The sequence below is a fragment of the Chenopodium album genome, chromosome 2, assembly GCF_948465745.1.
Source record: "Chenopodium album chromosome 2, dcCheAlbu1.1, whole genome shotgun sequence".
Lineage (NCBI taxonomy): Eukaryota > Viridiplantae > Streptophyta > Magnoliopsida > Caryophyllales > Amaranthaceae > Chenopodium > Chenopodium album.
In genome coordinates, this window is record NC_137835.1 from 46,148,213 (window position 1) to 46,164,824 (window position 16,612).

Genomic DNA, 16,612 nt, shown 5'->3' on the forward strand with positions numbered 1-16,612 from the left:
CTCTCAGACCCTTGAAAAAGTCAGTAAAAATTACCTCATTAGACAGTCCATGAATCTGAATTCTGATCAGATTGAACCGCCTGACATATGAATGCAGCCCTTCTCTCTCTCCCTGCTTAACAGTGCTCAAATCAAGGCTTATTTTCTTAGCAGGGATGTTCATTGAGAAGTTGGAAGCAAACAGGAAGGCGAGCTTCCTGAAACTATCGATGGACCCGGCTGGCAGATTACCAAACCATTGTTTGGCAATGCCCTTCAATGTAGCCGGGAAGCACCGACACCAAGTGGCATCATCCAACCCCTGCAGATCCATGAGGTTGGTGTAAGCCATGAGGTGGTATTTCGGATTGGTGGTACCATCATAAGTACCAACCAATACATTCTTAACCTTGGCCGACTGGGCCGCCTCGGTTATCTCCCGAGTGAACGCAGAAGGCTGTTCACCCAGGCCCAGCAGACGAAGCTGCCAGTCCAATGGCTGGACATTTGGATATGCCGCCTGACCTCCAAAGAGGGTCGGCTGCATGAAGTGAGGGGGATACTGTCCGTAAACCTGAGTAGGCACATACGGTACAGCTCCAATCATGTGAGGGCCAGAATGGACGGTATTACCGCCTGTCTAACTCTCATGCAAGGAGGGTGCACTCCCTGCAGAAATGTTGTTGAAGCTGTCTGGAAAGTTCGACGTTGAAGCCGACTCAGACAGCGATTGGTTTCTCTTCCGGTTTATGATCTTCCGGGCATCAAGAGTTGATTTTTCTCTTCCCACCGGCTGCTGAGTCCGGCGGGTGTTGTTGTTGTTCCTTTTAGGAAGGAGAATTTTTTACCAATCAATGGTCCCGACAGCCTTCTCCTTGAAAGGAATGGTAGTCCGGCGGGTGTACTATTCCGTTAGTGGGTTCAGAATTATTAGAAAGCTAATATATTCAGTGAGGTCAAGTGATCGGAATGCCTGGGTGGAGGCCGCTTCCGATCAGTAATATTAATGAATAATTAATATTACAGCTTAATCTTGACTGAACCCTTCGGGTCACACCCAAGCATTCAACAAACCGAAACGACGAATAAATTCAGAAGGAATTAATGAGTCTACCGAGTAATATTTATTTAAACGTCGGAAATTCGAGCTTAGAGCGTCGAAACCGAGCGTCGGAAGTCGAGTATAAAATAGTGAAAGACGAGACGAGAAATAGTAATAAATAAACAAAAGACCAAAATACCCCTAGCATCGAAATGCCTAAGCAAACCGAGTGCTAAGGGCGTATGACCTAGCATGGTGGCTAGCATGCGCACCAAGCCGAGCCTAGGCTGGCTGGTGCGTGGGCTGGTGCGTGCTAGCGCAACCATGCTAGCATCGCAAGGCTAGGCGCTGCCTAGTGCGTGCTAGCATGCTAGGCACAGCCTTGTGCGCGCAATGGCTAGCAAGCCATGCCGCAACAAGCTGCAGCAGCTAGCACGGTAGGCGCGCCAGCTCGCCACAGCTAGCAGCAGCATGGCTAGGCCATTGCTTGCTGCCTAGCAGCGCTGGCCAAGGCACAAGGCCAGCAGCAGCCCGCACAAGCATGCTGGGCTTGCTGACCAGCAGCGCCTGGCAGCCCGCATGCGAGTATTGGGCTTGCTGGGCGTGGCTGCCACGGACAGCAGCACATGGCAGCCCACCTTGGCTGCCTTGGTGCCCAAGGGTGGGTGCCATGTAGCTTGTGGTCCTTGAGTGTGTGTGGAGTGAGGTGGCCGGTTATGGGAGAGGGAGTGGGGAGCAAGTTTGGTCCCCCCCTTCTCCAAGTGGTCCTCACCTAACCACTCACATGAGCTTGCCACTTGTTGATTTATTACTAGCTTGATTATTAATTTTATTTTAGCTTTAAAATAAAATGGAAAAATCATACTATCCCACATTGATGGGAGAGTAAATGATACTCCCATCATTTCCAATAAATACCCAAGTATGGGCATTGGGAATGATGCTTGAGTAAGAGTTGGAAAAGGCATCACAATTAGTGAAAACCTTTGAACTCAATATAATTACTCGGGTTTTATTGGTCAGGTCTTGCTAACCCCAAGACATTGGACCTAGTCGGTTTTGTTGGTGCGGATGGACTTCGTTGGAGGTCTCCCTGTAAGCGGGACTTGAAGCTTTCAAGTAAGAGCTCATTTTGGAGCGAAGCACGCGTCAAAGGTAATTAGCTTATCTTAATCTTGTGATTAATTTAATTATGTTTATGGTTTTATTTATTGCGAGTGCGGTCTTGTTTTTGGGTTTGTTTCCGCGGTGAGTCGGACTCAGCAAACCCCAACAGCGGTATCGGAGCCTCGCTTGTTTATTTTTAAAATCATAATATTTTCAAGGTGTTTTTATGGCTTAATTTTTCTGGTTTTAAGTTGCTAATTAGATTAGTAACTCGTTTTTCCAATTTTTACCTCGTATTAGAGCTGTCTTCAGCTCCCGAACCCAGATTTCGACCCAAAAATAGTGAATTTTGGGTGGAAAAGGCGTTCTGGAAATGGTTTTACCCTTTTAGGACTCTGTTTTTAGCCAAAAAACGACCAGAAAATCCTTTTTCGAGGGATTTTTCTTTTTGGCGAAAATTTTTAAGTCTTTCTAACCTTGAAAATTGATTGCATATTTATGGTGGTTATGAATTTGGTTCTTTCCTTTATTTATATGAAATTTTAGACCACTTTAAGCATGATTACTTGGTAGTAATTGGTGCTTGAAAGTTTGGTTTTATTTTTTCACATAATTGCAAATTAATTGCATTAAGTGTGAAATTGTTGTTCTTTGTTACTTCCAAGTACTAAAGATTCAATCTTTATTTATGATAAGTGATTGAAACTTTGAGTTACTAAATTCCATGAATTTTGGTTAAACTTTGTTGATTTAATCATTTTTAAGTTGATTGGAATCATAAAGTTTAAAACTTGTGATTGAAATTGGTTTATCTTCATATTGGAAGATATAATTTTTTTTTCATGGAGTCACAAGTATTAAAGTTGGAGTCTTTATTGAACTTATGTTCATTTTTCCAACTCCCTTTTATTTTGTCAAAATCTCAAGATTAATTTAAAGTGATTAAATTAATAGTGAGAATTGCCCTAATCTATTTTATTACACCAAGTTAAACCAATTTGATTAAAGAATGGTTCTTGGAAATAAATTTGGTTAATTGCATTTGGATGAATTATTTAAGTTGGACTTGTTATTTTTCATTTTTCCTCAAAATTGATTCTAAAATTAATTTAGAATTGATTTATAATGTCACACACAAAAATCGATAATTTTCGAAGCATTAGCACGCAACACGAGGCCTAAGAGCCCCGAGCTAGCTCTCGGCCAGCTGGGCTGCTCACGCAACCCACATGTGGCTGCCGAGGCTGCTGGGCACTTCGTTCTTAGGTGCTTGGTGTTGTGCGTGTGTGTGTGCGAGGAAGGGCGTGGGCTGCTGCTCGCTGCCAGCAGCATAGCGCGCCAGCCAGCAGCAAGCAGCAGCATGGCGCAGCAGCAGCATAATGTTGTGCGCGCTGTGCGTGCTGCTACGCTTGGCTGGGCTGGGCGTAGCGCATGCGAGCACAAGAAGCCCACATGCATGCTTGGTGTTGCGGGGGTGCGCATGGGCATACTACGTGCTTGTTGTACGGTACGTACAATCCAATAATTGGCACAATAACCCCGGGTTATTAAGGCGATGCTATTTTAAAGTTAATTTTAGCGTTGCTTAATATGTAAGTAAGGGTAATTTTTGGACTCCAAGTCTTAGTGCTAGGCACTTAGACATTTTGGAATACGTATTTTGCTTAAATTGTCGTTTTAATTATTTCAATTATTTTGTTTATTTAATTAAAAATTTTGGAGGCTAGCCCTCGGGTTTTGAGCGACATTTGCAAAATTAATTTTGGCAAATATTTGGGTTCACCGACTTAATTAATTGGATGCGGAATTTAGTGGGAGCGTCTCTAAGTTATTACCGTAACCGGTTAAAACAACTTTGACTAGTTTAATTAGGCGTGTTAATTGGATTAACCACCTAGATTAGTTACTAGTTCTCGCGCGTTTTATGCATTGTTACTTGTTTATCGTTGTAAACTGCATGGGTCATTCACAGATAGTGAATGGATGAATGGAATGTAAAATTCTCTCACAAGTTTTATGAAATGGCAACTAGTGGGGCCCGATTGGTATAGAAAATACGGACTGTGATCCGCGATGTATTTTTGTAAATCTAAATACGGTCTGCGAACCGTTGAGTATTTTTGTACCTTAATATTTAGATTAGTCCTAATCGTAGATACTAGCAATTGTAATATTTTGGTCAAGTCTTGAAGACGGGGTTCTTAGAAGACAAAGCCATGAAGTTGCAAATGAAGACCTTTTGAAGACTTGAAGATCTCAAGGGGTCATGCTAGTTGCCAAATGCATCTCTATTTATGTTTTCGATATATATTTATGTTTATATATATATGAATTATATGTTAGATGCATGTTTAGGATTTTGAATGTTGAGATGATTAATTAAGTTCACTTAAATCAACCAACATAGAAACCCTAGGTCCCTAAAATATTGAGTAAAACTTGCCATTCCAAAACACACTTACCAACAGAACGAGGGTAGTGGTGGGCTACGCCAAAGCGAGGCATCACTACTTCTCCAAGGAACATAAGGCATACCGGGTATGCAAGGTGGTTTTGGTTATACTCAACGATATGAGTGATGGAGTCCTAACATGTCGTGGCAAAGTGAATAAATTGTTTAGAGTGCATTGGATGCGACGATTTATTCAACCAAGAGTGGCTTGGAGCCATTAGCAATGCGTTGCTTACCTTAGGAGATTGAGTGTTAAGACAAGCCAAAGCATGCTTAACCACTCTTTGTTTCTTTGGATCTTGGAATCGACTTATTCTCACCTAAAATGGGGACAATCTTTAATGTGTGAATAAGACGTTTTAAATAAGTTTGATTAAAATGCATGAATTCAATCTTATTTAAGTATAATGAATGGTTTTTCATTTCAAATTCTTTCAATTGTAGAATCATGTCTTCAAATAACTTAAACAACCAATTCTCGTTACGCTCAATTCTCGACAAGGAGAAGCTGAGTGGGCCAAATTTTCTTGATTGGCAAAGGAACTTGCGAATTGTTCTCATGCAAGAGGAAAAGAAATATGTCCTTGATGAGGAAATGCCCGAGGCTCCCAATGAGGAGGTGACTCAAGCTGCGCTAAATCGATGGCAAAGTGCCAATCGAGATGTCAAATGCATCATGTTGGCCACAATGTCTCCTGAGCTTCAAAAGACTTTCTTTGAAAAAGAGACGGCTTTTGAGATCATTTTTGAATTGCAGAATATGTTCCAAGAGCAGGTCCGAACTGAAAGGTTTGAAACCCGCAGGCAGATCCTTGATAGCAAGCTCAAGAAAGGAGAGCCAGTCAGCCCACATGTACTCAAAATGATTGGATTGTTTGAAAACATGGGAAGGCTTGATGCGGGGTATTCAACCGAGATGGCAATTGACATCATTCTCCACTCGCTCCACAAAGGCTATGATCAGTTCAAGATGAACTATAATATGCACAACATGGAGAAAACCCTCACCGAGCTTCATGGTATGTTGAAGCAAGCTGAGCAAACGCTCAAGGATGAGGGAAATCATGATATGCTCATGATTAAAAAGGGCAAGCCGTTCAAATTTTCGGGCAAGAAGAAGAAAGGCTTTAAGGGGAAAGGTAAGAAGAAAACTTTTCCGCCTAAGTATAAAGCTACCAAGGATAAGAAGGTAGCGTCTTCTAAATCTGATTCCGAATGTTTCTACTGTAAGAAGAAGGGACATTGGAAGAGAGATTGCCTCAAGTTCAAGGAAGATAAGAAGAACGGAACCGTTGCTTCTGAATCAGGTATATTTGTTATAGACTTTAACTTCACTAGCTTAACATCATGGGTATTAGATACCGGATGTGGCTCACACCATTGTTCCAATTCTCAGGGACTAAGAAACGCTAGAAGGCTAGAGAAGGGAGAGATTGAACTCCGGGTCGGCAATGGAGCCAGAATTGGTGTCGTATCTGTAGGAACTCTTAGTTTGTCTTTTCCCACCGGGCTAGTTTTGGAACTCGATAATGTTTATTATGTTCCTAACATTACCAAAAACATTATTTCAATTTCGGCGTTGGACGCCAAAGGTTTTGAATTTCGAGTAAAGGACAAAGAATGTTCGGTTTATCTCGATAATGTTTTATATGGTATTGCACATTCTGAAAATGGCCTTTATGTGCTTTCTTTAGACAAACAAGTTTATAATGTGAATAATGATACCAAAAGAGCTAAGACCATAGAGTCAAATCAGACTTACTTGTGGCATTGTCGTCTTGGCCACATCAACATCAAACGCATCAAGAAACTCCTACAAGAAGGTGTTCTTGACTCTTTCGATTTAGAATCGTTTGAGAATTGCGAGGGATGTCTATTAGGCAAGATGATTAAACAGCCATTCTCTAAGTTGGGAGAAAGGGCAAGTGACTTATTGGGTCTTATACATACCGATGTATGTGGACTAATGAGCTCAACCACAAGAAATGGACATCGATATTTCATCACTTTCACAGACGACTATAGTAGATATGGCTATGTCTACCTCATGTCGCATAAATTTGAATCATTTGAAAAGTTCAAAGAATTTCAGAGTGAAGTTGAAAATCAGCTTGGCAAGAAAATCAAAGCCCTTCGATCGGATCGAGGTGGTGAATACTTGAGCCAAGAATTCGATGACCATTTGAAAGAAAAGGGTATACTTTTAGAATTGACACCTCCAGGAACTCCACAATGGAACGGAGTATCCGAAAGGAGAAATCGAACCTTGTTAGACATAGTACGATCAACAATGGGTCTTAGTGATCTTCCTATCTCTTTCTAGGGACACGCACTTCTAACTGCGGCACTAACACTGAACCGTGCTCCATCAAAAGCTGTAGAAAAGACTCCATATGAATTATGGACGAAGAAACCTCCTAGGTTATCTTTTCTAAAGATATGGGGATGCGAAGCATATGTCAAGAAATTGATTTCTGATAAACATCATCCCAAATCTGACAAGGTTTACTTTGTGGTCTACCCAAAAGAAACCAAAGGGTATTACTTCTACAACAAATCGGAGAACAAAATGTTTGTTGCTCGCGATGGTGTCTTTTTGGAGAAGGAGGACCTTTCCAAAATGACAAGTGGGAGGAAAATCGAACTCGACGAAGTTCGTGAGGATGAGCAACAAAATCATAATGACAGTCAAAGTGCTCAAACAGCATCTGTTGACGCAGGTCAAAATGATCAAAATGTGCAAAGTCGAACCGACAATGCAAATGCTCAATCCATTACCCTACGTAGGTCTCAGAGGCCGAGATCTCAACCTGATAGATATCTTGGTTTAGTATTAACCGAGAATCAGGACATCCTGATTATGGATGGAGATGAACCGGTAACCTACAAGCAAGCGATGGTAAGCACTGACTCTGGTAAATGGCAAGAGGCCATGAAATCTGAAATGGATTCCATGTTTGAAAATCAAGTCTGGGACTTGGTTGACGTACCCGAAGGTTATACACCTATCGGATGTAAGTGGATTTTCAAGATGAAAACCGACAAAGATGGAAATGTATTCATTTACAAAGCTAGATTGGTGGCAAAAGGTTATAGACAAGTTCATGGTATTGATTACGATGAAACCTTTTCACCAGTCGCAATGCTTAAATCCGTTCGGATCCTCCTAGCGATTGTTGCATATTACAATTATGAAATATGGCAGATGGACGTCAAAACCTCCTTCCTTAATGGTTATTTGGAAGAAACTGTGTATACGACACAGCCTGAAGGTTTTGTCGACCAAAACAATGCTAGGAAAGTTTGTAAGCTTAAGAAGTTCATTTATGGACTAAAGCAAGCAAGCAGAAAGGGAAAATCTGCGATTCGATGAAGCCATCAGTGAGTTTGGTTTTATCAAGAATCCAGATGAATCTTGTGTTTACAAGAAGGTTAGTGGGAGTGACATCGCCTTCCTAGTCTTATATGTCGATGACATATTGCTCATTGGAAACAGCATTCCGTTGTTAGAGTCTGTAAAGGCCTGGCTTGGAAAGTGCTTCTCAATGAAAGACTTGGGAGAGGCTCAGTACATACTAGGCATCAAGATCTATAGGGATAGATCGAAAAGGATGATTGGATTGAGTCAGAGTACTTATATTGATAAGGTACTTGCTCGATTTGGCATGGAGGAGGCCAAGAGAGGTCACCTGCCAATGTCACATGGCATAACCCTAAGCAAGAAGCAGTGTCCACAGACACTTGATGAGCGGGTAAGAATGAATCAGATTCCATATGCTTCGCTTATTGGATCGATCATGTATGCCATGATATGTACTAGGCCAGATGTATCATATGCCTTGAGTGCTATGAGCCGTTACCAATCAGACCCAGGAGAGGCGCATTGGACTGTGGCCAAAAATATCCTAAAGTACCTGAAAAGGAACAAGGATAAATTCTTGGTGTATGGTGGTGCAGAGGATTTAGTTGTGGAAGGTTATACCGACGCAAGCTTCCAGACAGACAGAGACGATTTCAAATCGCAATCTGGATATGTGTTCTGTCAAAATGGAGGGGCGTTTAGTTGGAAGAGCGCAAAGCAGAGTACAACTGCAGATTCTACAACTGAAGCCGAATACTTAGCAGCTACTGAAGCAGCTAAGGAGGCTGTTTGGATTCGTAAGTTCGTTGGTGAACTTGATGTTGTACCCTCTATAAAAGGTCCAATAGCCCTCTATTGTGACAACAATGGAGCTATTGCTCAGGTCAGAGAGCCTAGGGAACATCAGAAGGTCAAACATGTCAAGCGGCGATTTCACATGATTCGAGAATGGAAATCAGAGGGTTAAATCAGAATTTGCAAAGTTGGAACGGATGACAACGTAGCCGATCCACTTACTAAACCTTTGCCTCAAGTGAAGCACAACAAGCACGTTGAGGCAATGGGAATCAAGCATGTAGGAGACTGGCTTTGATTTCCTTGTTTAGTGTTTTAGTTAATTTTGAGAAAATTTAATGCAAGACGGTAAAGAAAACCATTCAAGTTTTGGAGTAATATAAAATTTCATGCAATATTTTATTACTCCGTTATGCTATTTAATTGTGGTTTAGGATTAAATAATGAGTCCATTCGATTCTGAGAATATTCAAAATAGGGTATCAAGACCAGTCTTGGTAAGGAAACACCTATTAAGTGAACATTGAATATTATAATCGAAAATTATCCCTAATCTAGGTCATTTAAACGATGGACGATTAATGACCGATTGAGATTAGTGTGTAGTTTGCTTTATAGCACCGTTTCATGTGCTAGAAGGACATGATTGTCATAAATCATTTGCACAGGTATTGGTTTAGAACCATATTGGATCGACCTATGAGAATACTTTAAGAAATTAACAAATTTGTCATAAGTATACTTCTCATTATGGATATCGGAACCTATTTCCTCGACCATGAGTATTGTGAGTTCTCTTGTTTTAGTACTAGTTTGCTTTGATGTTGTCAAACGTTTGCCGTAATAGGGGATTATAACGGCAACACTCGGGCGACTAGGTCCTCTCAGTAAGAGGAGCTACATTATAAGACTGGGAATGTCCCCCTACTAAAATAGGGAAGATGTCTTTGTTGTATACAAGGCCTCTCGTAGAGCGAGACTGTAAAATGCATGGTCGTGCTCGGATGGATTTTAGAAATCATCTGTTTATTGACAGTCGGACTCGGAATCAGGAAACACTTCTGGACGTAATAAGGATGACAAAATAAATCTTACCTTATAGTTCATGAAGAGACATTAAGCGACATAGGAAAAAGGATGTACACAAAATGCGCACTTGTCCGGAAGGACAAGTGGGAGATTGAAAGGAATGGTGTCCTTCGAACAAGTGTACTATTCCGTTAGTCGGTTCAGAATTATTAGAAAGCTAATATATTCAGTGAGGTCAAGTGATCGGAATGCCTGGGTTGAGGCCGCTTCCGATCAGTAATATTAATGAATAATTAATATTACAGCTTAATCTTGACTGAACCCTTCGGGTCACACCCAAGCATTCAACAAACCGAAATGACGAATTAATTCGGAAGGAATTAATGAGTCGACCGAGTAATATTTATTTAGACGTCGGAAATTCGAGCTTAGAGCGTCGAAACCAAGCGTCGAAAGTCGAGTCGAAAATAGTGAAAGACGAGACGAGAAATAGTAATAAATAAAAAAAAGACCAAAATACCCCTAGCATCGAAATGCCCAAGCAAACTGAGTGCTAAGGGCGTATGGCCTAGCATGGTGGCTAGAATGCGCACCAAGCCGAGCCTAGGCTGGCTGGTGCGTGCTAGCGCACCCATGCTAGCATCACAAGGCTAGGCGCTGCCTAGTGCGTGCTAGCATGCTAGGCACAGCCTTGTGCGCACAATGGCAAGCAAGCCATGCCGCAACAAGCTGCAGCAGCTAGCACGGTAGGCGTGCCAGCTCGCCACAGCTAGCAGCAGCATGGCTAGACCATTGCTTGCTGCCTAGCAGCGCTGGCCAAGGCCCAAGGCCAGTAGCAGCTCGCACAAGCATGCTGGGCTTGCTGGCCAGCAGCGCCTGGCAGCCCGCATGCGAGTGGTGGGCCTGCTGGGCTTGCTGGGCGTGGCTGCCACGGACAGCAGCACATGGCAGCCCACCTTGGCTGCCTTGGTGCCCAAGGGTGGGTGCCATGTGGCTTGTGGTCCTTGAGTGTGTGTGGAATGAGGTGGCCGGTTATGGGAGAGGGAGTGGGGAGCAAGTTTGGTCCCCCCCCCTTCTCCAAGTGGTCCTCACCTAACCACTCACATGAGCTTGCCACTTGTAGATTTATTACTAGCTTGATTTTTAATTTTATTTTAGCTTTAAAATAAAATGGAAAAATCATACTATCCCATATTGATGGGAGAGTAAATGATACTCCCATCATTTCCTATAAATACCCAAGTATGGGCATTGGGAATGATGCTTGAGTAAGAGTAAGAAAAGGCATCACAATTAGTGAAAACCTTTGAACTCAATATAATTACTCGGGTTTTATTGGTCGGGTCTTGCCAACCCCAAGACATTGGACCTAGTTGGTTTTGTTGGTGCGGGTGGACTTCGTTGCAGGTCTCCGTGTGAGCGGGACTTGAAGCTTTCAAGTAAGAGCTCATTTTGGAGCGAAGCACGCGTCAAAGGTAATTAGCTTATCTTAATCTTGTGATTAATTTAATTATGTTTATGGTTTTATTTATTGCGAGTGCGGTCTTGTTTTTGGGTTTGTTTCCGCGGTGAGTCGGACTCACCAAACCCCAACACTCCTTTGGATGAGGAGTGGGCTGCTGGTCTCTGACTGACTTCCCCTTCTCCAGAGGAGTCTTCTTCGCCGACTGACCTTTACTTGGGCCAGCTCGGCTTTGGGTGATCAACTCTTTAATTTCACCCTTGAAACTTGTCATGAATCTCATGAGTTCGTCTTGGGTGACAGGGGCTGATCCTGCAGCCGTTTGGGTTTCCCCTTCCGGCTGCCCAGAGGGTCGGCTTGGACCCGCCTGGGAGGCACCCCGCTCCAGAGTGTCTCTGGGCCGGATGCGCTTGATTATGAGTGACCGTCTTAGGCTGTAAAGGTTTCGACCTGAGGATCTTCATCCTCATGGTCTGTAAAGACTTCTGGGTCTTCGCCCAAACGGTTAGGGGGTGGTACAGACTCTTGAACCATCTTCGAGGTACTCTCCCCACAGACGGCGCCAAATGTTTTGGGTGTTTTTGTCCCTCGGGAGAGTTACAACACGAAGTCTGATCCGGCCGAGCTGTACCTGCAAAATAACGGAGACTTCGGGTGGTTGGAGCTCTGCCTCCGACGGTCAAGTTAGTAACTTGAAAAGGAATAAAGAGGACGGAAATTTAGGTTGGTATCTGCTCGGATTCCAAGCTCAGGTGTTTCTCTGATGTGACAGAATGCAAGTGTAATAAATGGTAAAACCGTGCCCTCAAAAAGAGGGACATCTCCCTATTTATAGGGTCTTTGGGAATTGTGCCCCTGATTAGGTCACTGAACCCTAATCATTGGTGGGCTGCGCCGTTTTGCGGCTTTCTCGGGATTTGGGTCTGAAGGCCGCCTTTTTTCCCTTAATTTCTGGAGTGACACGTGTCAAGCAGGGATTGGTTCACTTTGGGCCATCCTGAGGCTGAAACGTGTCATCCTCTGATTGGACAACGTGGCGGGGTAAAATTACCCTAAACACGTTTCTTGAGGAGGCTTTTGATATGTTTAGACATTATGAAGTTTTAAAGATAGTAACTCAACACACCACAATCACAACAAGAAACTCCAACCAACAATCTAGAATGCTTCATTCAAACTCCTTTACCAATAGCGACATGAAACAACTCACTACCAAAGTCAAGCAATCCCAAATGTACACAATTACCACCAATTCAAGCCAACAAATGCATTCAAACCATACACTAAGCAAAAAGGAACCAAGAAACAAAGTTTAACATTATCAATGTAACACTACCAAAAGTCCGACCACAACAATTCTCAACAATTACGATCAATCTTGCTACACAAACAACACAATGTAAGCAATAATCAATCATCATACATCACAAATAACCAACCAAAATCCAATTTCAACCATCAAAACCTCCAAAATACATACTACTACTATTCATACCCATGAACTATCTAATACATGCAATTATATTGTATAATAAAGCAATTAAAAGTAAGAGTAGATGATTATACCATACAAGAAGCAAGTTAGAGCAATCTTTAGCCACCAACTTCCACCCACACGAAAGTCCCTACAACAAAGGAGAGAGAATGGTGGTTGTTATGGATGAAATGTAGTATGAATTTTGTAAAAAATGGAAGAATTAAAAGAGGATTTGATGAATTGTAATGGAAATTTGGAGGAATTTGAGTGAAAATTGATGAAAGTGAGTAAGGTATGGTGCGGTGCAGATGAAGGTGAAGGGTTAAGAGTGCATGAGAAATGAAGGTGAAGGGAAAATGAGGGGAAAAAAAGAAGAAGAAAGAAAAGATAAGCTCGGATGGGGGGTGCGCGGCAGCACGCCCGTGCTAGCATTGCGCGCGCCCGCACACGGGCTAGGCGCGCCCACGCCAGATGATGCCCCTCATGCACTTCTCCTTGGTGCGTTCATGTGTGGGTGCTTCAAAAACTATCATTCCGGGATTTTTGACCCCATCATAACGATCAGTTTCTAAATTATGAAAATGTGGGTTTAACACCCCTAAAATAATGGTAGCACCACGATGAACTCACCAAGTTCAAATTTTCTTCAAACTTAAGCGCAAATTTCCTATCTTACCTTACTATCAATTCTTACCCCTGTTTAGGGTAAAAATACCCTAGACATGTGGACCAATGAGAGGAGGCCACGTGTCGAGTTCAGAATGGCTCAAGTGGCCCAATAACCTTTTAACACGTGTCCCCTTTAGATAAGTCTCTGAAATGGCGGCCTTCAAGGGCCCAAATCCCAAGAAGCGCCGTAATTTGGCGCAACCCACCAAAACGTAGGTCAAGTTACCTAGATAGGGGCACATTCTCCAACGACCCTATAAATAGGGAGATATTTCCCCATTTTGGGGACACATTGAATCATTTACTACACCTACTTTCTCGCTCATCAAACAAACACCTGAGCTTGGAATCCAAGCAGATCCCCACCTAAATTTCCGTACTCTTTATTCTCTTTCAAGTTACTAGCTTGAGCGTTGGAGACGGAGCTCCACCATCCGGAGTCTCCGTTGTTTTTGTAGGCACAGCTCAACCGGACCGATCTTTGTGACGTAACTCTCCCGAGGGACAAAAACACCCAAAACAACCCCTTTACCTCATAATTTTGACAAAATTGAATACAAACACATCAAAAACCATAAAACACCATTCCATTGCTCGTTCTCACTTGATGTAATCCAACTCCAAGAATTTAACCTATAAATCCAAAAGAAAAACAATTGAAAGAAAAGAAAAGAAACTAAAAGAAAGAAAATTAAGAAAAATAGAAATCAAAAGAAAAGGTTAGAAATCTCTGGGTTGCCTCCATGGAATCCTCCTCCTCCTCTCGAGAGTAGAGCTCAAACTAATGAGGAATGTCAATCTCCTCTTCGTTCATAGCCTTTGAAAGCTCCTTCTTATCTTCACTAACTTTCATGCAATCAAAACCCACAAGTACATCATCAAAAATATCATGAACATTGTTAGATGAAGAATCAATCACATACACATTATAAAAAAACACGAAGGGAATCATCACTCTTGATTCCTTTCACAAGGGATAAGGACTTATGTATTGGTTTTTGCTCAAAGCTCTCTTTCTTGTTACCAAATCTCAAAGTAATAAGGCCTCCCTTAACATCAATCAAAGCTTCTTCTATTTCAAGCACAATGAAATCAATGGGAATAGTAAAACCACCTATCTTAAGGGGAACATCCTCAACTCTTCCCTTTGGAAACTTGATGGACCTATCGGCCAATTTCAAAGTCATGTTGGTAGGAAGAAGTTAGCCTAGCTTTAACTTCTTGAAGACCGAAAAGGGCATTATGCTCACACTAGCACCCAAATCACACAAAGCATTCTCAAACAACTTACTCTTGATTTTGCAAGAAATGGAGAAATTGCCCGGATCTTTCATCTTCTTGGGGAGGTCATTGTGAATCAAGGCACTAAACACTCACCTAGCTCTACCGAATCTATCTCATTACAATCTCTCTTTCCACTCAAGATATCCTTAAGGAATTTGGAATATCTAGGCATTTGGGTCATGGCTTCAGTAAGAGGGAAAGAAAGATGGACCCCCTTCAACTTTTCAAGAAATCTGCCAAATTGTTCATATAGTTTGTTCTTCATAAACTTTTGGGGATATAGGAGGTCGGGTTTTCTCACTTCCTCTTGCTTTCTCTCATCACTCTTCTTTTTCTCATGGCTCTCTTCTTTGCTCATATCTTTTAACACATCTTCCTCTTTTTGCTCACTTGAAACACTCTTCTTCGTGTCCTCCTCACAATCCTTAGAAACACTCTATTCAAGAAATCTTTCATTCCTTGTGGTGATAGAGTAAACGGGTTTCTTAGGATGAACTCCTTCAGAAGGCAATGAAGAAGGACTAGCACAATCTTTCAAAGTGTTTGCTAGTTGTGTGATTTGTGTCTCAAGAATTTTGTTATGTGTCATGATCTCATTAAATTTCTTATCGCTCACCGCCATATAGGTATTTAAGTTTTTTGTTTGATTTTTAATTATCTCCTCCAAATAGAACTTGGACGACTAAGAATAGGAATTTTCACAAACACCTTGAGGTTTTGGACAAAATCCGGGTGGGGGTCCCCTTTGGTTGTTTTGAAAATTCCCCATATTTTGATTGTTCCAATTTCCACGATTTTGATTGTTGCAAAAATTTTGGTTTTGGCCACCAAAGCCTTGAGATTGGCTTTGATTTCCATAACCTTGGCCTTGGTTTTGATTACCATAACCTTGGTTATTATAGTTCCCTCGAAAACCTTGGTTTCCTTGGTTCCTATAATTACCATTGTTATAGTTATCCAATCCACCTTGTTGGTGAGAATTTCTATTTCCAAAGTTTCTTGGTCCATCAAACCTTTGACCATTGTTATTTTTTGAGACAAAATTCACATGTTCACATTCACTACTCTCACCATCATCAAGATTTTCAAACCCATTTGAACAAGTAGAAGCATCATGGTCATAAGAACCACAAATATCACAAAATAAGCATCCATTGGGAATATTGTTAGAAATAGAAGAAGGAGTAGAGTTAGAAGATGTACATTTTCCTTTAATGTGGGAGGGATGACATTGTGCATTAGAAGTTGCACTCTCAAGCTTGGCCTTGATAGTTGTCATCTTCTTTCCCAAACTTGTAATTTGAGAGGATAGATTGTTGATGGCATTAAGGTGATCAAGCAAATAAACCGTGGATCCATTCTTGCTCAAAGACTCTATTTCTCCTTCTTGCCAATCCATATAATGGCGCACCACATCTTCTATCATGACCACAATCTCTTCTCCGGTTTTGTTCATGATTAGGCCTCCGGCTCACGCATCAAGACATGATTTTCCTTGAGGACTCAACCCTCCATAGAAAATTTTAATGATTTGATAGGTTGGGATGCCATGATGGGGACATTCTCTTTGATACTCCTCATACCTTTCCCAAGCTTCATACAAGCTCTCACTAGGTTTTTGCTTGAAACGTTGGATCAAAGTCCTTGCCTCTGCCATTTTCTTTTGTGGGTAGAACCTAGACAAGAATTCCTTGGTAACTTCATCCCATGTTCTAAGAGAATTTGGCTTGACCTCCTTGTCCTACCATTCCAAGGCTCGACCTATGAGAGAGAAGGGGAACAACTTGAGCCGGATAAACTCTTGAGAAACACCATTCACTTTAATAGTGTTACAATACTTCTCGAACTCTTTGAGATGGTTTAGCGGACTCTCAATCTTATCCCCACTAAATTGTCTCCTTTTGATCAATGTGATCATGGCCGGACTTATTTCAAAGTCATTTGCCGGTGTTGTT

At 41.9% G+C, this 16,612-nt stretch overlaps 1 non-coding gene across 1 annotated transcript; it reads left to right on the forward strand.

Moving 5' to 3' along the window:
- Nucleotides 1-16,201: 16,201 nt before the first annotated feature.
- On the forward strand, nucleotides 16,202-16,307 carry LOC145607257 (small nucleolar RNA R71). Its single transcript, XR_014105532.1, has one exon. It is a non-coding gene; the product is annotated as a small nucleolar RNA R71 (small nucleolar RNA).
- Nucleotides 16,308-16,612: the final 305 nt, after the last annotated feature.